Source organism: Scomber japonicus, chromosome 2 (genome assembly GCF_027409825.1).
Source record: "Scomber japonicus isolate fScoJap1 chromosome 2, fScoJap1.pri, whole genome shotgun sequence".
Taxonomy (NCBI): Eukaryota; Metazoa; Chordata; class Actinopteri; order Scombriformes; family Scombridae; genus Scomber; species Scomber japonicus.
In genome coordinates, this window is record NC_070579.1 from 2,049,025 (window position 1) to 2,070,907 (window position 21,883).

Consider the following 21,883-nt stretch of genomic DNA (forward strand, 5'->3'; position numbering starts at 1 on the left):
TGCACAAACTTTACTTTATTTGATTTAATCTCCAAATCAATTAATAAACCCGGCTCCATAATCACTCTGCTGATTGTGCCGGCTGGTTTTCGCTGAATCTGAATGTAATTACTTATTCTCATTTTCAGGTGTCCAGACAGATAATTAAAGACATTGATCATCCTCGCGCCTGCAGACATGTGCTAACCACCAGCTAATGCTAATCTCCATGTGTTAGTATTGGCAACATGTGTGATTTATTTCATGTTTTTCCTTTTCGGCTCATGTTGCTCTGGACCAATGAATGAATGTAATGAGATCCGATAGAAGAACCCTGCAGCAAGTTTCCCTCTGAGAGAGTTAAAGTCAGAGAGAAGCTGATTCAGCTCTGTGATCATATTTAACGATGCAGTTTGTGGTGTTTAATTGGATTTCTTTAGGCTACAAGTCTTCCTGTTATTCTGTCTGTTTACATTCAGGATAATACGCCAATATGTTTGATTACTTTACACAAATATCACAAAGAACCAGTCCTACACAGTCGCTTTGAATTGATAATCTTCAGCATCAACTCTCTTTTTCAGCTTTGATAGTGACAAAGTGCCTTCTGTTATCCAAGTTTAGCGAGGACAGCGCCCTTTCCTTCAGGTATGTAAGGTTTTTCAGCTCTAATCAGCTAAATAATGAATGTAACAAACACTTATTTTGTCTACATTAAGCTCCAGTGATTCATTGACCAACAGAAAATGAATCAACTATTTTGACAATTGATTAATCTTAGTAGACCTATATTATGCTAATATTTTAGGATATTTCGGGAGGTTGTATGCTTTATTTGGAACCTATTCTACAAGTTTGATAAGATATATATGATATGAATAATGACATGTATGTAATTAATTAAGAAGTGTATTTAGGATGCCAACTCATCCACCTCCTCAGCCACATAGATGTCTTTACAGATGTTCTCTGAGCCTGATGATGAAGATGAAGACCCTGCATAACATAAAGAAAATACATAATCTACCTTTTTTTACTTTTAAGTTTCCATATTGTAGTTAACAATGCTGATTATATACAGTTGTGAACTAATGCTGGTGTCGTGCTTTCTATTAGAAATACTTGAAGCAGCGTCTCCACCAAATTCTGCTGCTGAGGATGAACAAACACAGCTGGTTTGCAGAGGACCAAGTGAGGAACCACCTAACTTTGTTTTCCACATGAATGAGAGTGATGGAAGAAGCTGCCAGCACCAGTATTTCAGGACAACCTTGGTGAAGAAATGCCTAGAAGTTGGTCGGTGTATTCTGAAAGGAAAAACAGCCTCTTCTGCTTGTCCTGCAAACTATTTGGAAAGTAGTGGCAATGAGGATAAAGAAAGGGGAAACTATTGATAAGCAGGAGATGGCACTTGTGGAAGCTGAGAGGATAAGATGGAGAGAGGTGCTGACATGTCTTACTGTCATTGTACAGTCTCTGACCATGAGATATGTGGCGCTAAGGGGACAAACTGATACACCGGACTCTCCGTCTAATGGAAATCTCCTTAAAGAGGTTGATTTAATCATGTCCAAAACATGTCCAAAAATAGACCTTGAGTCATAGCAGCTACGTTGGCCACCAAATACAGAAAAAACTCATTCATTTGTTGAGCAGGAAGGTCATTTCAGTTAAGCTAGATATCCTAGATTGCACTCCAGATGTCAGCCCACAGAAAGGAACATTTAATGGGTTTCCTGGAGGCACAGGAGTCCACGGGCCAACATTTGGCATCCCTGATTCTAAAAAGATTGGAGGAGCTAAAGGCCAACACGAGAAGCAAAAACAAAGGTGTCCAAGCCAGAATCCTGGAAATGAATCCAAGTGCTGTATTTGTGCCATGTGGTGCAAACATTGGTTGGTTGAGGCCGATGCTGCCAAAAGTTCTGTTGATGCCACAATCAATCAATCAATCAATCAATCAATCAATCTTTATTTGTATAGCGCCAGAGAAAGGTTACTTACACAAGCAGTACACCTCGTTCTCAGCCTCAACACATGATGAGCTATCCTGGGAAAACATGTAGACATCACTTTGACGATGTGGACTGAAACAAGGTGGGGGAGTAAAGTGAGAGAGGCACTGTTTGAGGTGAGAGATCAAACCAAAGACACTGTGATAAAGGTTGAGGCCCAGTCAGTGGAGGCAGGTTCATACCTCTTCAGCGCCTGTACAGTGATGTTGTATGATATCTTGAGCCAGATCCAGCATGTGTACAAGCTGATACAGTCTCCCGATATGCATGTAGATATTGCAGTTAGTCTTCTCCAAAAGACAGAGAAGTCTCAGCAACTACAGGCTTTAAGGCTGCACAACTGTCAGCCCAGGACATTCGCGAGGAGATTATTCTACAACAAAAGGCTGAGGTCCACTTTTCATACAAATCATTTGATGAGCCTCTGAGTGATGCCCTGAAGAAGCAGGAGACAGTCATTGTTGATGCTGCAACCTCAGACCTTCAGGAAAGGTTTTCTATATTGGGAAAGAGTGCAGGGGTCTGTCCAGGGCAACATACAAGCTAGAATCGCTTCTGGTGTCTGTAATAAGATGAAATGAATAATTTCATACAAATCTCAAAAATGAGTTCTGACAGCAGAGGCTGTGATGTCAGTTTGTTGTTGGAGCAGCTGAAGTTTAAACATTTAGTTTGTACCTTATAAGAATAGGTTTAACAAGTTTAATACTTTTCAAACCTTTTTCTTTTCTACACTTATTACACAGGTTATCTACTTCTACCTACAACTTGGATTCATCTATAGTAAGCAGTTCCAATGAAAACTGTGTTTTATGTATAATATAGAGAGACAGAGACGATGACAGTTGGGCTTATTTAGTATTTCTGAGTATAGGCAGAAATAACTTATCTCCAAACATGCACTATTAAAACCAAAACTACCTCAATGGACAGAAACCACTGGAGGCAAGAGAGAACATGTTTTTGTAGTTTGTTAGTTTGTGTGAATTGATCCTTTTAACTTGCAGATCTCATCATCCTCTCCGGGTGTTTTCAGACTACATGAGAAACATCAAGCTCAGATTTCACAGAACCTGTCCCACCGCTCCCGGCTGTTCTCCGCCTGCTTGCTCTCTGGTCCTGTTGGATTTAGATAAAGAACCCTGTGCTGGTTTCCACCAACATCAATCACCACAGTGCTGATATCTCTCTCTGCTGCAGGGCTGCAGGAGGTCAGAGGTCAAAGACATTAAGATACTGCTAATCACTTCAAGTTGGGACCAGAACTTTTTATGGATTTTTTTGCTGACTGAGTGTTTAGACAGACTGTTCACTGTGCTCGGTTCAGGCAGATGGTCGGCTCCACTGAAGAGTAGCGGCTCCATCTGTAGTAATAAAAGCTCAGTCTACTCTAAGATACCGAAAATACAACAATTCATATATTAAGATGATTATACACTAATTAAAAGATACTTATGAATATTATATTCCATTTGTGCCATGTCTGTTCTGCTAGATGCCACTAAATTCTACACACTGCCCCTTTAATGTTCGTGTCTATTAGAGATCTCTCATTTTCCCAAACATGAGTTCAGTTACAGAAGAGCACAAAAGAATGTTTCTTTCCCCACCTTCCCCTTGAGATGTCCATCCTGTCTAAATTAGATTAATCAGGACACAAACAGTCTTCCAAATGAAGGATCAAAACAAACACTTTACGATGAGCCAGATGTTGTTATGATTTAAAGGATCAACAGATCTCTTGCTTGGAGTCAAACCAAGAATGAACTGATCTACTAACAATTATTGTGTGTATATCAAATCCTGATATATCTTATTTCTCTGTTGTTGTCCAAAAACGATTTAAACACATCAGCGAGTCACACCGCTGCACTGGGTGACATGTTCCTTCATAATGCAGGGTTTGGTCACATTAGTTTGTTTAGAAACGGCTCCAAAGACTAATACCATAATCATAATTTTCAGTCTCTGGAGAGTAGTCCTGTAAGGCCGACGCCACTGAGCATGTGCAGAAACGTGGTTCTGATTACAGCTTCACTGTTGTGCCACATATCACAACCTCTTGACTTTGTGCTACATTGCAAATTTCTCAAAGAACATCAGTACAAAGACTCTGTTGGTTTGAGATTTGTTGACAATAAGAAAGAAAAAAAAAAGAAAATCGCCAAACAAATCCTTTCATAATGAAGATAATCATACATTTATTTATAGAGCGCATTTCAAGACACTCAAAGACATTTTACACAACAAGTTGAAATAGATCATAAACTAAAAACAACACACTGAAACCACTCGACGCTTTGATGCTCGGCTGCTGGAGCCAAAAAAATGCTAATTTGGGCGAAGTACCTCAGCTGACCATGATAGGCTGAGACGCCTGTCAATCAAGTAAACTAGCTTATTCCAGCCTTGGCATTGGCCACCGAGACCAAAATGTGACTTTTTTTCCGAGAAATGAAAGAATTTGGATAGTGCAGATGTTTTTTGGGAGCAGCATCTAGTGGCCATTAGAAGGAACTGCAGCCTTCACATTGGTTTCATTGAGTCATGGTGGTTGAAGTTTCAGCTTAACCTGGTTCCTTGGCTGTGGTCTGCTGTCCTGAGGGGGGAGGAAGAGGAAGATGAAGTCTCTGTCCTCTCCATCAGCTGGAAGATTTTTCTTTTTAACAGAAAATCATTTCTATAATCCTGCTTCTCTCTCTTGTTGTGGTTTTTTATTGGCTCCGCTTTTTCTCGACTTTGTTTGAATTCTTTTTCCCTTTCATTGGGTTTGTTTGAGCTGTTTAGATTTTTATCGGCTCTGGTTGGATGGTTTTTCTGCCCTTTTTTTTTTTTCTTTCTTTTTTAAATTCCTTTCCTGCTCTTTCCTCTGATTGTTTTACCTCCCAGCAGAATAACTGAGCCTCAGCTGGATCAGTGTTTTGTTTTTTAGGTTTTGGGTGGAGGATGATGGGAAGTGGACAGCCACAGCTCCCGGGCCTTTTCCCAGGACGAAGAATCACCGGGTTTTTCTCTCTCTGAGAAACCAGCAACACTCTATTCAGGGTAAGAGCCTACTATTTTTGATTTAATGTCAAAACATTAACAATTAAGTCAACAGTAAAACCAGCTTTGACCAATGAGAGTTTGTTTTGGTTAAAAGGTTTACTTTTATGATGCTAAGAATGATCTTGCTTCAGTTTTCCTGCAGAATTTATTCTTATCAGAGTGGAAAAAGGCCTTTTATGGTTTAAGACCACATCAAGGAAAACAAAAAGTCATTCAAGCATCAACTGATCTAATTCTCTTCACAAAATTAGAGACACTCTGATGACAGATAATCTAGTTTGGATATTTTAGGGAAGAGAAGAGAAAATAGAACAGATTTCTAAGAATTAGACTTAATTTAGACTTAATTTTACAAGTCTGTCTTAGACCAACAGTCAGGAGCCCAAATGAACAGTGAAACCTTTTCATCTGTCTGTAATGATTCCTCCTGCTCATACTGACCATTAGAAGATCCCTTCATAATGTTTACAATGGAAGTGGTGGAGGACTAAATCCACAGTCCTCCTTCTGTGGAAACATGGATTTAAAAGTTGATCTGAAGTTAATATGAAGCTTCAGCGTCCAAATGAGTCAAATCTTCATCTTCTATGTTTCAACGTTACAGTGTTTTTAGTAGCAAAGTCTTTTTGTTACTATACTTCCACCACAGCTCAACAGGAAACACTAAGAGGGAATCTGATGCTAAAAAGACTGTAAATGTGTCAGATATCACTTGATATTCAGTTCAATATAACGTCAATTTGAACATAAGCATACAGCAGGTCTCTATACTCTTTAATTTAACATTCTCCTAGCAGCACTTGGGGAAAACCGCAAGGAAAAACTTTAATGGTCAGAAACCGCGAGCAGAACTGGACTTTAGCTAGGCGACCATCTGCCTCGACCTGTTATATAATAATAACAGTATCACTAATAATAGTAATAATAACGAAAGAGGAAAAATGGTTACCATGTCAAAAAGACAGTTAAATTTACTGTCTTTTTCAAAAAGAAGGAAGAGTTGCATGACACTTCAAAACAAGTCAGAAAAGCCTCCACAAGCGGCGACGAGGGCAGCTGTAGCGGTCATCTTGATGGTCAAAACCGGCTGCAGCAGGAGGCTAGCGCCGCAACAGCTAGCCGGGTTCACCGACAGCTAGACAAGCCGCGGCAGGAGGCTGGCACCTAACCCTTTTTTTTTACACGTTAGACCTGTTGAGAAATTAATTGCTGACTGTATACTGTAAGTCCCGCCTGTGGCGATGTGGGCATTTGCCTGTGCTGTGCGGAGTATAGCCTAAAATAATAGTAAATTATTGTAACATTTATACCATGGATATTATTTGAAATTGAGACTTGTAAGTCCCACAGCGTGGCAAGTGGGCATTTTCATGTTGTTTTCAGCACGTTTTCGTGCCCGTCTCGTCATCCCTGAGCTGTCAGATGTACTTTGCGTTCCGGCACCTTATGATTTACAAATGAAGCACTGGTTTTAATCGAACTCTGATGCTCTCTTCAAGGGCTCCAGCAGTGCTTGTTCTTTTTTAAGAAAATAATTTGTTTAAGGTTTTATTGAATCTGTTCTTATTACTTTGTGGCCTGTCCAACAGGCTGGCAAAGCTGGTTAAAGTGGGCAATAAGGTGGTGGAGGTTTCAGTAAGTGTGTTATCAATAAGGCCCAAAGTATTTAGCTGCTCTGTTCATCCACTTTATAAAGAGTTCAATGTCTAAAACAAGGACACATCGACTTTCCTTTATCCCAGGTTGTTATTGACAGACTTCATTTGTTGGCCTAACTTTTGATGCCCGAGCCACCGCATCTGGCTCCACTCGACACGGAGGAGCTGCGGGTCTACTCCAAGCTCCCTCCGGATGACCGAGCTTCTCACCCTATCTTTAAGGGAGAGCCCAGCCACCCTACGGAGGCTTGTACCCGCGATCTTGTTCTTTCGGTCACTACCCAAAGCTCATGACCAGAGGTGAGGGTAGGAACGAAGATCGACTGGTAAATCAAGAGCTTTGCCTTTCGGATCAGCTCTCTCTTCACCACGACGGATCTGTGCAGAGTCCGCATTACTGCAGACGCCGCACAGATCCGCCTGTCGATCTCACGCTCCATCCTTCACTCACTCGTGAACAAGACCCCGAGGTACTTGAACTCCTCCACTTGGGGCAGGATCTTATCCCCGACCCAGAGAGTGCACTCCACCCTTTTCCGGTTGAGGACGATGGACTCAGATTTGGAGGTGCTGATTCTCATCCCGGCCGCTTCACACTCGGCTGCGAACCGATCCAGTGAGAGTTGGAGGTCACGGTCTGATGAAGCCAACAGAACCACATCATCCGCAAAAAGCAGTGACCCAATCCTGAGGTCACCAAACCAGACCCCCTCCACGCCCTGGCTGCGCCTAGAAATCCTGTCCATAAAAACAAAGGGCAGCCCTGGCGGAGTCCAACCCTCACTGGAAACAAGTCCGACTTATTACCGGCAATGCGGACCAAGCTCTGACACCGGTCATACAGGGAACGGATGGCCTGTCAGGGGGTCCGATACCCCGTACTCCCGGAGAACCCCCAACAGGACTCCCCGAGGGACACGGTCAAATGCCTTCTCCAAGTCCACAAAACACATGTGGACTGGTTGGGCAAACTCCCATGCACCCTCAATGATCCTGCAGAGGGTATAGAGCTGGTCCACAGTTCCACGACCCAGATGAAAACCACACTGCTCCTCCTAAATCTGAGGTTCAACTATCTGACGGATAAAGTTCTGTAGCCTAGGGGCCTCCAGTGATGTTAATGCGCCCTTGGTCGTCACAGTCAGAGATCAGATATGAATCAGATCTATGAACACATGCAAGCGCTCCAGATCTGATATGAAAACATGTAATTTGGTTTGTTCAAACTTTGATTAAAAAATCAGATCTGAGTCACTTAGAGGGGAAAAAAGAAAGAAATCAGATTTGAGTCAGTCCATCATGTAATATGAACACAGCCTTTGACTCACTGCTGCTTACAGTTTATTCAGAGGTTTGTTATTCCGCAACGGGTTAGGGTTAAGGGGTTAGGTTAGGATTTATTTAAGAGTTAATTTCATTTCTGTTAAATCTCTAAATCTCTGGGATTAATTAACATGTCAAATAAATGACAAGGTAATATATTTAAAATGTATAAATATAGAGCAGCAATAGCTAAGTGACTAGATAAGAAAATTAATTTTGATAATTGATTTATATCATTTTTTAATGTATAAATGCCAAAAATCTTTCTGGTTTCAGCTTCTCAAATGCTCCTGTCCACCATTGAATACTCCTGTTTATTGTGTTTGATAATAAACTGAATATATTTGGGTTTTTGGACTGCTGGTCGGATGCAAGAAGACACAGGGAATTATAAAATAAATTGTAATTAATATAATATGAATATATAAATAAAGATGACAGTAAATGGGTTCTAATGGAAGTTAAGTTGTGCTGTTAATGAAGATGATCAGAGTCATCAATCAAAGTCATTGATAATCAAAATTGTTTGTCTGATGAATATAAATGAAAATAGAAGAATTGGTGCAACATCTTATTAAATAATATATAATTAAAATGACTATTGTTAATGATGCTGATCAAAGACATTTAGTCACTGCAGCCGTCTGACATTTAACAGAATTTACACTCAAAACTAGTTTAACCCTCCTGTCGTCCTCCCGGGTCAAATTGACCCGTCTGTTTTGACTGTTCCTTCCTTCCTTCCTTCCTTCCATCCATCTGGTTCCTGTCTCCTTCTTCTCTCTTTCCTCCCTTCCTTCTTTCCTTCCTCCATCCTTTCTTCCTTCCTTCTGTACTTCCTCCCCCCTACCTTCCTCTCTTTCCTCCCTTTCTTCTTTCCTTCTTTCCTCCCTCCCTCCTACCTTCCTTCCTTACTTACTTCTTTCCTCCGTCCTTCCTTCCTCCCTTCCTTATTTCCTTTCCTCCCTTCCTTCCTTCCTTCCTTCCTCCATCCCCCCCTTTCTTCCTTCTGTCGTTCCTCCCTGCCTTCTTTCCTTACTCCCTTCCTTCTTTCCTTTACTCCCTTCCTTCCTTCTTTCCTTTACCCCCCTTCCTTCCCTCCTTCCTCCCTCCCTCCCTCCCTCACTCCTTTCCTTCCTTCTTCCTCCCTTCCTTCCTTGACTCGAACACAACAGGAGGGTTAAATAATATCGTTTTTTATTCTTAAATTTGCTTTAAATCTTTTACTTTAGTCCAAAATGTGACTTTTAGCAGCTGTAATAAATATAAGCAGTATGAGTCCTGGTCAGTGGTTCTTAAACTCTCTCTATCATGTTTCCAAAACGGCCCAAATTCTGCGGCGGTCTCCTAGAAATTACTTTTATTCCCCCGTTATACTAACATGCAGCAGCATATTAAGTCATCAGATTACATGAGTTCAATAAAAACTACAGACTAACTGTAAAAGTGTCCTGAATTTATATCTTTTCAGTCCTCGTCTCATAACACTGAATGTTTGAAACATAAATAAGAAAGAATCTGTCTCTGTGCAGCTTTATCCGTTAAGTTCTGGGAAGAAAATGTGAACAAATGAGAGATTTAGAAGACATGGCTGGATAATGTAGAGGCCGACGAAACTGTCCAAGAGTTTATTAACCGACCTTTCAGCCCCCGAGAAAAACCCGGACGCACTTCAGATCAGCAGCAGTAATTGGTCCCACATCGCTGGGAGAGTAAGCAAGCCGTATAGATCAGAGCGCCACTGCCAGGTCCTCTAATTTGATATTGATCGGCTGGTCTGGAGGAGGAGGAGGAAGAAGAGGAGGATGAAGAGGAAGATGAGGAGGAGGAGGGAGAGGAGGAGGAAGAGGAGGAGGAGGAGGAAGAGGAGGGAGAGGAGGATGAAGAGGAAGATGAGGAGGAGGAGGGAGAGGAGAGGAAGAGGAGGAGGAAGAGGAGGTGGATGAGGAGGAAGAAGAAGAGGAGGAGGAAGAGGACGAGGAGAGGAGGAAGAAGAGGAGGAGGAGGGAGAGGAGGAGGAGGAGGAGGAAGAAGAAGAGGAAGAGGAGGAGGAGGAAGAGGAAGAGGAGAAAGAGGAGGAAGAAGAGGAGGAGGAGGAGGGAGAGGGGGAGGATGAGGTGGAAGAAGAGGAGGAGGAGGTGGAGGAGGAGGAGGAAGAAGAGGTGGTGGAGGTGGAGGAAGAGGAGGTGGAGGAGGAGGTGGTAGTGGAGAAGGAGGAGGAGGTGGTGGAGGAGGAAGAGAAGGAGGAGGAGAGAGAAAGGTGGAGGAAGACGAGGTGGCGGAAGAGGAGGTGGAGGAGAGGAAGAGGAGGAGGAGGAAGAAGAGGAGGATGAAGAGGAAGATGAGGAGGAGGAGGGAGAGGAGAGGAAGAGGAGGAGGAAGAGGAGGTGGAAGAAGATGAGGAGGAGGAGGGAGAGGAGAGGAAGAGGAGGAGGAAGAGGAGGTGGATGACGTGGAGGAAGAAGAGGAAGAGGAGGAAGAAGAGGAGGAGGAGGAGGAGGAAGAGGAGGGAGAGGAGGAGGAAGAGGAGGAAGAAGAGGTGGAGGGAGAGGACAGGAGGAGAAGAAGGAGGAGGAAGAGGAGAAGGAAGGAGGAGGAGGAGGAGGAGGAAGAGGAAGAGGAGGTGGATGAGGTGGAGGAAGAAGAGGAAAAAGAGGAGGAGGAGGAGGAGGAGGAGGGAGAGGAGGAGGAGGTGTATGAGGTGTATGAGCAGGAGGAGGAAGAAGAAGAGGAGGAGGAAAAGGAGGCGGAGGAAGAGGAGGAGGTGGAGGAGGAGGAGGAAGAGGATGAAGAGGAAGAGGAGGAGGGAGAGGAGGAGGAGGAGGAGGGAGAAGAGGAAGAAGAGGAGGAAGAAGAGGAGGAGGAGGAGGAGGTGTAGGAGGAGGATGAGGTGGAGGAGGAGGAAGAGGAGGAGGGTGGAGGTGGAGGGAGAGGAGGAGGAGGAGGAGAAGAAGAGGAGGAAGAGGACGAGGAGAGGAGGAAGAAGAGGAGGAGGAGGAGGGAGAGGAGGAGGTGGAGGAAGAGCAAGAACTGGAGGATGAAGAGGAAGAACTGGAGGATGAAGAGGAAGAGGAGGAGGGAGAGGAGGAAGAAGAGGAGGAGGAGGAAAAGGAGGAGGAAGAGGAGTATGGGGAGGAGGAGGGAGAGGAGGAGGAGGGAGAGGAGGAGGAAGAAGAGGAGGAGGAAGAAGAAGAGGAGGAGGAGGAGGGAGAGGAGAGGAGGAAAAAGAGGAGGATGAGGGAGAGGAGGAGGTGGAGGATGAGGAGGAAGTGGAAGAAGAGGAGGAGGAGGAGAGAAGGAGGAAGAAGAGGAGGGAGAGGAGGAAGAAGAGGAGAGGGAGGAGGAAGAGGAGGAAGAGGAGGGAGAGGAGGAGGAAGAGAAGGAGGGGGAGGAGGAGGAGGAAGAGGAGGAAGAAGAGGAGGAGGAGGAAGAGGAGGGAGAGGAGGAGGAAGAGAAGGAGGGGAGGAGGAGGAGGAGGAGGAAAAGGAGGAGGAAGAGGAGGAAGAAGAGGAGGAGGAGGAAGAGGAGGAGGAGGAGGAAGAGGTGGAGGAGGAAGAGGAGGAGGAAGAAGAGGAGGAGGAGGAGAGAAGGAGGAGGAGGAAGAAGAGGAGGAGGTGGAGGACAGAGAAAAGGAGGAGGAAGAGAAAGAGGAGGAAGAAGAGGAGGAGGAGGAGAGAAGGAGGAGGAGGAAGAAGAGGAGGAGGTGGAGGACAGAGAAAAGGAGGAGGAAGAGAAAGAGGAGGAAGAAGAGGAGGAGGATGACTTGGAGGAGGAGGAGGAAGAGGAGGAGGAGGAGGAAGAGAAGGAAGAAGAGGAGGAGGAGGAAGAGGAAGAAGAAGAGGAGGAGGAGGATGACGTGGAGGAGGAGGAGGAAGAGGAGGAGGAGGAGGAAGAGAAGGAAGAAGAGGAGGAGGAGGAAGAGGAAGAAGAAGAGGAGGAGGAGGAAGAGGAGGAGGTGGAGGAAGAGGAGGAAGAGGAGGAAGAAGAGGAGGAGGGAGAGGACAGGAGGAGAAGGAGGAGGAAGAGGAGGAAGAGGAGGAAGAAGAGGAGGAGGAGGAGGAGAGGAGGAGAGGAGGAAGAGGAGGAGGAGGAGAGAAGGAGGAGGAAGAAGAGGAGGAGGAGGAAGAGGAGGAAGAGGTGGAGAAGGAGGAGGACGAGGAGGAGGAAGAAGAGGAAGAGGAGGAAGAAGAGAAAGAGGAGGAAGAAGAGGAGGAGGGAGAGGACAGGAGGAGAAGGAGGAGGAAGAGAAGGAGGAGGAGGAGGAAGAGGAGGAAGAAGAGGAGGGAGAGGAGGAAGAAGAGGAGGGAGAGGAGGAAGAAGAGGAGAAGGAGGAGGAAGAGGAGGAGGAGGAAGAGGAGGAAGAAGAGGAGGAGGGAGAGGAGGAAGAGGAGGAAGAAGAAGAGGAGGAGGAGGAAGAAGAGGAGGAGGAGGAGGAGGATAGGAGAGGAGGAGGAGGAGAAAGAAGAGGAGGAGGAGGAGGAGGAGGAGGAAGAAGAGGAGCAAGAGGAGGAGGCCTTTGTTTCAGTCAGGAGGACACACCAGACAGACCAGCTCTCCACTTCTTCCTTTCCTTCCACCTGACCTTTTCCTACCTCGCTAGGACACACAGCATGAATCCATCTTCCCATATCTGTGTTATATTAATAAATGTTACACAATAATAAGTGAGCAGGCACGGATCCAACGTCTCCCTTAGTCGAACTGTGAGAGCATACTGTGGCAGCTGACGGACGGTTTAGTTTCACTGGGATTCGACCCCGTGGCCTTGGACATGTCCGTTGGTGCTTGGAGCGGAAAAGTTGGAGGAGTTGATCCATATTTGAAGCGTTTGGTCGCTCCGGTTCTTCAGCAGACATGTAGATGATGGAAAGATTGTGCAGAGCTGACCTGCTGACCTTTTTTGGTTTTGAGGCATCTTGCAAACCACCAGACCACCCTGCTAACTGCCTGACCCCGTGTTTAGCTTGTACTGCTAATTTCCATATTCTGACTTTGATCCCGACTTCACCGTAACCATTTCGCTTCCCTTTTTTAGCCACAACTAATTCATAAAACCCCAGTTCGTTCCGCCAAAACGCTGCTAATGCTGCTGGTGTCAAACTCATTTATATTTCTGCTGGGAGGACGGTGGTATATTGTGCATACTGTGGTTTGGCGGGCTGCTGCGTGTTCTCCCACATGGCTTTCTTCCAGGTTTAGGATCCCTGAGGCTGGTGAGCAACACCGCAGATGTTTACCCCAAAACCAAAGCAGAGAAACTGCATCCTAAGCAGTACTTTTCCTGTCAACGCTACCTACTGCTCCATTTGGGGAACAGTGAGCCAGGCTGAGCTCAGAGCGGCAGATTCGCATCTTTGTTAGAAGAAGAAACAGACCACCCAAACCGGACCGAGCCGATTCAAGTCCTAGTCGATTCAGAAATGCCACCAAATCACCAGCAGCAGCAGCAGACAGTTTAACAATGAGTCATTTCAGCTGGCAGAGTTTTAATTGTTTTGTTCTTCATCATGCGGCTTTGGAGATGCACAGGCTTCAAAATTCAGCCATTATGTTATGAGTCAGACTGGAAACAAACACTCAGGTCGACGTACAGCAGCATGTGGTAGTCATTACACACACTGAACACTATTGCAAGACACACATACACTTAAACACACACTCTGGGATTTATAGAGAATTTATGGTATGTATAACAGTCTCTGCTCTGGGCTTCGATTTAGAGATTGGACAAGATGATTTGGCTTCGCATCTGCTGGAATTAAACTGTTGGCCTGTGCCGATGCATGATTTTACATGATTAGGAATTTAATTAATTCTCAAAGGAGAAACTCAAGTCTTTGCTGCAAGAAATGAAGTGAGTGTAGATATCAATAGAGACAGCACAAATAGAGCTTTGATTAGTGCTGAAGACTAAACACAAAATAATGAGACCAAAAACTGTTGGACAGGACTAGAGTGTTTTAAAGGAAAGGTCAGAGGTCATTCAGACATTATATTTATATTCAATCAGACATGACAGGACATTTATGGAAAGAGACAATGCTCATGTGATATTTGGCAGATGGAACATAAGAAGGAGAGAGCTGAGATAAAGCATGTTCATTCTCAGGCATCAATGACTGAGTTTAAAACTGATTTTAAAACTGAGCCTGAGGGAATCCACTGACACACCGACTGTCAACGTCATCGCTTAAAGTTATTAGAAGATGAATTCTGCTGCATGTTTTATAGATTATAATATAAACATCATTCTGTTTAGAGTGATACAGAAACTGTTCTGGTCCTACTTCATAAGAAAGCAGTCGTGACATTTATGTAACAGTCATCAGGGTCCTTATTCAGACATGAGACCAACATGTTAAATAGTCATCAGATTAATGTGAAGGGGTGCAGGTCTGTAATGGTCTATAGACAGATGTTACCATCCTGTTCAATCCTGTTCGATCCTGTTGACTTTAATAGATTCTACTGATGCTCACAAAGACTCAGTGTTCTCAAAAACAGGCAAAATGTAAGAGGATGGATTACCTGGGAAAATATAGACACTATATATGTAGAGTTACCCAACCAACCAACCAACCAACTAACCCAACAACCAACGAACCGACCCACCATCCCACCAAAACACCAACCAACCCATCATCCCACCAACCAACCAACCCACCAACCAACCATCCCACGAACCAACCCACCAACCAACCATCCCACCAACCAACTAACCAACCACCCAACCCACCATCCCACCAACCAACCAACCCACCTACCAACCCACCCACCAACCAACTAACCAACCCACCATCCCACCAACCAACCAACCCACCAATCAACCCACCTACCAACCCACCCACCAACCAACTAACCAACCACCCAACCCACCAACCAAACATCCAACCATCCAACCAACCAACCAACCAACCAACCATCTAACCAACCCACCATCCCACCAACCCACCAACCAACCAACCAACCAGCCAACCCACCAACCAAACATCCAACCATCCAACCAACCCACCACCCAACCAACTAACCAACCACCCAACCCACCAACCAACCAACCCACCCACTAACCAACCAATCAACCCACCATCCAACCAACCAACCAACCAACTAACCAACCAATCAACCCACCTACCAACCCACCCACTAACCAACCAACCAACCCACCCACCAACCAACTAACCAACCACCCAACCCACCATCCCACCAACCAACCAACCAGTCAACACAACTCAACTGATAAATTCAACCAACCAGCCCAACTAAACTTTCCCACACTGTTAGTCTCTTCTTTCAGGCTCCTGTTCCACTTGAGTTAAGTTTTTGTGTAGATTCTAACTGGAGCGTGATGTTTCTGTACTCTGTGTGTGATACGTATGTTTGATGCAGTGATACAAAGACTCCCACCCAGAAACTTGCAGCAGCAGGTAGGAGACTGGGAAAATGTCAACTCAGCACTTTTCACAGCAGTTGTAGGTATGTGTGTGTGTGTGTGTGTGTGTGTGTGTGTGTGTGTGTGTGTGAAGGAACAGTGCCTAGAGGAATGTGGGTGGAACAGGGTGTTAATGAACAGTGACATCAAACGATATCCCCCTGACTTTGCAGATGAGTTCCTGCAAACTCTGAGTCACAATGTATTCAACCAGGTGTGTCTGCTGGCATGAAACCACTTCAAATACTTTAGAGCCATTTATTCAGAGGACGTTCTGATGAAATGAAGTTAACAACGAACACAATGTGATGTAATTTGTAGTTAGATGTGATGGTTAATGCAGAAAAGTGAGACAATGCTAAATGTGTGCACCAACCATGAGTTCACTCAGCTGTTCATGTGAACTGATGTGTGAACTCTAGTAGAAGTAATGTAAAAATCAGCTGTGCAGCTTTGTGAACTGTTAACTCACTGAGACAAACCTCTCGTTTAGCGTCTCTGGGACTGAGCAGGGGATTTTTTTGTCTCCTTGTAGCTACTTATTAATTTCATGCAATGTACTAAACATAATAGCTTCCAGTCCTGTCTGGTACATGAGGCACAGAGGTGGATCTACGTTTGTCTTGTTTGTTTCTATGTTTGAGCTCCAGCAGTCCTTGTCCTTTGCTGCTCTCCTCAGTGATTTGTCCATTCATCTGTTTGGTGAAGAAGTTTGGTATTTAAGGTTGTGAACTCTAAATGCTTGCCTGAGTACACTGGTGTTATATTACTTCCCTTGTTTCTAAACCTTTTCTGGATGATAACACAGATACTCTGGACTGCAACACATTTGCTTGGTGCTTTTCCTCCAGCCAACAGTCACAGTGACATGGTGTGAATGTATTTCTGCATTTAATGAGGGCAGCCATTCATTCCTATGAAAGTCACTCAGTGGCACGTGAAGCCAAACCTTGTCTGTGTTTTTGGCCCACTGAGCATGCTCAGTAGAGATGGTCTCCAGCTCGTTGTGAGACTTCCCGTTGGCTCTTTGTTTACTTAAATGTGGAAAAAATAATTTAATCTTGCAGCTTTTTAGACTTTCCAAATGTTATTAGACCAAACATTTCTGCACCATTATACATGTAATAAACATGTTCACTGGCAAAAGGCTTTTCTTCATGTAACAAAAGAAGCTGTCCAATGTTAAATGTTCTTTAAACGCAAGCAGCCGCACAAGATTAGGCCCCAAAAAGTATCTTATAATGACATGATCTAAGTTTGACCAGGAAGAAGAAACAAGAAGTAAACAGTTTCTCAGAGGAGGAGCTTTAACTTCATCCTCTCTGCAACAAACTGCTGTGAGCTGGCTTCTGTTTCTTTTCTTAGTTTGCAGATTTGACTGTGAGAAATTGAGTCAAGATGTTCGACTTTTTAGAGAAAAGACAGTGGACAGACGACGCTAAGAGAACACGAGAGGAACAATAAAACATGTCAGGAATCATGACGCGAGGAACCGCTGTTGTTTCATTTACTCCTCTCTGTGTTCAGCCTCAGGGAGCTGACGTCAGTCCTCCTCTCCTCGCTGTCTCCACACTCCTGCAGTTCCCACAACTGTCTGTGCATGAGCTGAGTCATACTGCTCACACACACACACACACACACACACACACACACACACACACTCCAACCACACCCCTTACAGAGCAATTTGTGAAAACACTCAGTTCTTAAATTACAAAAGCCATAACAACCAGAGAGCAGTTGAACTTTGAATCGATTCTCTCGGGGTTGAAACCTTACAGCTCCACATCTGTTCACAGTATTAGTGGAGTCGGTCACAGCGGGCATTGAACCCCAAACCCGCTGGCAGTGTGAGCAGCGCCTCGCTCCACAGAGGCCCGCACCACCAAAATCCAACAACTACCAAAAACCTGAAATATGTCAGTTGACGTGAAGCCGGTGCCAACGTGTTTCCCCGTGTGTTCAACATAAAGGCAGACTCGTGTTTCTCAGACGGGATTAGGGCAGCGCTGTGGAGGCGGCCGGCGTTGGTGATCCTAACGATCACGTTCGCTCTGCTCGGCCAACGAGCTTTGAAGCAGCCAAAGAACAGAGGCTCACATTTCATGACTTGGACCATTAAAAACAACAAAAAGAGAAAGGGACACTGGATTGTGCTTGGTGACTGAAGTGTGTGTGTGTGTGTGTGTGTGTGTGTGTGTGTGTGTGTGTGTGTCTGTGTGTGTGTGTGTGTGTGTGTGTGTGGTACAGACACCACAGTAAAGACAGTTGGGTTTCACCATGGTGGTGATAGTGGGTGTTTCTGTGCGAGATTCAGACTTTTTTTTCTTTTTTAAAACGTTTTACCTCGTTAACTACAAATCACATGTATTTTACATTATTTATGATTTTCAAATGTGCCTTCAGAGCTTCCAGGGTGCACGTGGTTTACTTTAAGATCCCCTCCACACACATTTTAAGACATATCAAAAGACTGCTTTAAATGTTGTGTGCCGAACATTTCTTTCCCATAAAAAAGAGCATTATCTTTATAAACATCCCTAAAACATTATCTCCTCCTTCTCCCATTATACTCATTAAAATACAGAATCTCAGTTATAAAGTTTCCCTGCTGGGCTGCAGATGTTACACACTGGACCATGATTGGCTCCAAACTAGTTGATGTCATAAATCCTGCAGTAAATGGATTGTATTTCTATAGCACTGCTTTAGTCTTTGAACCACTCAGTGCTTCACATGACACGCTTCATTCACACATGATGACAGATGATCTAACTCACTCTGACACACTGATGGCACCTTCAACAGCAAGCTGGCGTTCAGCATCTGGCCTGAAGGCTTAGTGACAGGCAGACTGGAGTAGACTGGGATTAAACCTACGACCTGCTCTACCTGCTGATCCTCAGTCACCTGGAAGTTAAACTCATAAAGAGATAAATGAGAAAACAAACTGTACATACAAACAAACTTTAACACTTTAACTTCATCTTAAAATCATCTTGCTGAGACTTTAATCTTTTTTTTAACCCAGCAGACAGTCTGAGGACGATGATGTGAGTCCATGGAGAGCGAGATGAGTCCACACTGCTATGAAACACTGTGAGGATGTTCCTGCTCTCCAGAGGATGATTCCTAATGATTTGACCCCTGACCTTTCCTCTACTACTGGTGAGTCTCTTAAGAACAGCCAATCTATCCTTATGTCATGTCATTTATTATATAGACATAGATACAGCGCCTGTCGTGATAAATGAGAATTTGGTTTCAAATGTTTGTTTTTGGATCCGGATCCTAAAACATCCGAATCCTCTAAAACCTTCCCGTCTGATGTCTCTCTTATGGAACCTTTTATTCACTGCGTCGCTTGTTTTTAGAAGCAAAGATTAATGTGCAACACATTCAGGTCGCAGCTTTCTCACTTTCAGTCGTCGTCGTTGCTTTAGCTGGTTAGAATTACAAACATCACTAGTTGCAGATTGTATAAACTGTAACTAATCAGCGCTACAGTCGCCAGTAAGTTGTGGGAGGAAGAAAAGCCAGAATGAAGCTTCTCTGTTGTTTGTTTGAATCCGGTGTTTCAGCTTGTTTGTTAGACAAAGAGGTTCAGATTGAACTGATCGACTCCGTCTGTAAATCTCTGCTTGTATCCACAGCGAGAAAATCTCTGCTTATCAGCCTTTAGATTTGGATTGTGCCCAGCCTCTCTTTGAAAATCAGCAAGTTTGAATAACTACAGAAAAATGCACATAAACACAACCTTCCTCTCTGAGTCGACCGCACTGCAGCAGCCTGTATGGCTCCTCTCTTTTTGTTTGTTATGATCATGTTTGGGTATCGGGGCCGAGATTCCTGCAGGAAAAGCATTTATGCAAAATGCCCATGTTGTTTATTTGTAAGGGGTTGGTTGGTTGTGCTGTGTACAGGCCTTTTATAAACGCTCTCACATGTCTGAGGAGGAGAGAGGAGAAAGCAGAGGATGGCTGGGAAAACAGAAACAAAGTGACTTCTGTTCGCTGCCCACGATAAACGCCCTCATTAGTGGAAATGTCTGGGTCAAAAGAGCAACAAACCCAATCCTTTGGCCCACGCTGACCAAACGCATGTCCCAGCCAAATTATGGAAAAGACTCTTTTTCATTTCTGTCGGGGGTCCAAATGTGTGGGAGGACATTTAATGACTCCCTCACAGCACTGTGTCTGGCTGACAGTGTCCAGACACAAGCTGTGTTATTACAGTCCTGCTGTGAAACTCTGTTTCTGTGGATCAGAGGAGGCACAATCCAATTAAAGGAAGTTCAGGGTGGATCGCATTTAACCATTATCCAAAACTCTTTCAATTAACTGAATCCCAATCCTAATATGCTCGTTAACCTGTCACCATCCGAGCATATATACAGTATATCTATCTTATCTGGGTCAATGAGGTGTTTTATTGAGTCCATGTGGTTTAGTTTAAATTTAAAGGGTTAAAATGGGAAAATAAAATATTCTTTTTTTGTGGACCCAGCATCAAATTTCTGCTTCTAATCCATTTTGAGAGAATATATTAGAAGATTATGGCAAAAATGTCTAAGTGGTGTAACCATAAAAACTTTGTGCCAAATAATTCAACTTTGCTTAAAAACAGTAAATAGTCAATAAACACCATATCAACTAGTTTGGCATGATCTTACATTATAACTTTAAAGCCACTTAAATACACTTTAGGTGATCAAATATGTAATATTTATCATTCTTTTGTGGTTACACCATTTGACATTCATTCATTGCTTATCTTGCCAACCCTTATTTGTCACTGACCCTCATAACAAGGTATTATTATATATCTTGGTTAGTAAGATATTGAGGAGGAAAGCATGACATTAAATAATAATTATAGCGGCTAGCAAGAATTTTCAGGTTCAAACCTTATTGTGCTTGTTTTTTGGTTAATACCCTCAGAGCACGCACTCCAATTTTGGTGAAATTCTGATACACATTTGTGGCGCCCCTCATGAGCCGGGCTCAAAATATTTCGGTAGACCGATTCCCAATCGCTGACTGACATTATGTACCAAGATTCATGATGACTGGACAAATGGTTGAAGAGTTACGGCCAATACTGTCGAAGTCTCGCCTTGGTTGGTCGATGGTTGAGCAGAAAGCGACCAGACACCAGACGGCACAGTCCACGTTACAGCCAGACCACGGGAAGGTTTGGGTCTCTGTTGTCTACAGCTGATGATTTATTCTGCTACTGGTGATGTTGAGTCATGCTAACCAGTGAAAGCAGCATTATGAGAGTCATTAGCCTCGGGGATTAACACATCCAGTTATATAATCAACCTGGAACAGATCCAACACACACGTTGCATATCAGTGAATGAAGAGTCACTTCTCTGTGCTAAGGATGCTCCATAAGCTCCAACTTTTGTTAGTTAGCAGTTAGCAGTTAGCTCGCCTGCAAACCGAATACTTCTTTAGTCAACAGACTTCCTGAAGCCAAATCACAATGAATGTCCAATTCATGTTTTTAAGGGTTTGATCTTTACCCTCAAAGCCCTAAATGAAAATGACAGTTTATTACAGCTTGATGAATTGACCATAAATCTGGCCGTTGCAGCTCTGTGGATCATGCTAACGTTGCACTCGTCATCGCTGGTGTGGAGATTCAGTCGGACCAAAGAAACAGTCCAAGAAACACACATGATCTTGTGCTTTTCTGGAGGCAACATCTTGTCTGATTTTGTTCTTTATCATGTAAAAATTTTAATCTGGCTAATCAACCTGGAACAGATCCAACACACAACACACACGTTGCATATCAGTGAATGAAGAGTCAGTTCTCTGTGCTAAGGATGCTACATAAGCTCCAACTTTTTTTAGTTAGCAGTTAGCTCGCCTGCAAACCGCATACTTCTTTAGTCAACAGACTTTCTGAAGCCAAATCACAATGAATGTCCAGTTTATGTTTTTAAGGGTTTGATCTTTACCCTCGAAGCCTTAACCCATTTAAACCAGGAAAGCATTACCGCATTTCTACCATTAAAGCCCGGAAAGTGGATACGTCATTTTGTAGTATTTGTAGTTTTTTCCACCTATTTTCGGTCTCCAGGCCGATGAAATGCATCAGAATATACAAGTGGGAGTGTTGCAATGAGTTTGTTGAATTTTTAAAAAACTTTATTGAAAGTTTGGACAAATAAACTCATGAAAGCCACAGGTATAAGCTCTCAAATACGTTTTGAATTTCATTTCTATCTGCTACAGAGACTGAGAAATCAGTTATTTAGTAGGTGTTGACACTTCTGTTGAATTTCCAGAAAAACTTAATATCTGGCATTTTTTCCAGGCGTTTTAGGCCTAAAATGAAAATGCCAGTTTATTACAACTTGATGAATTGACCATAAATCTGGCCGTTGCAGCTCTATGGATCTTGCTAACCTTGCACTC

At 43.8% G+C, this 21,883-nt stretch overlaps 1 pseudogene; it reads left to right on the forward strand.

Annotated features, from left to right (window-relative positions):
- The first annotated feature begins 1,706 nt into the window (after positions 1 to 1,706).
- On the forward strand, positions 1,707 to 11,533 carry LOC128377282 (cilia- and flagella-associated protein 251-like; annotated as a pseudogene).
- The last annotated feature ends 10,350 nt before the right edge of the window (positions 11,534 to 21,883 follow it).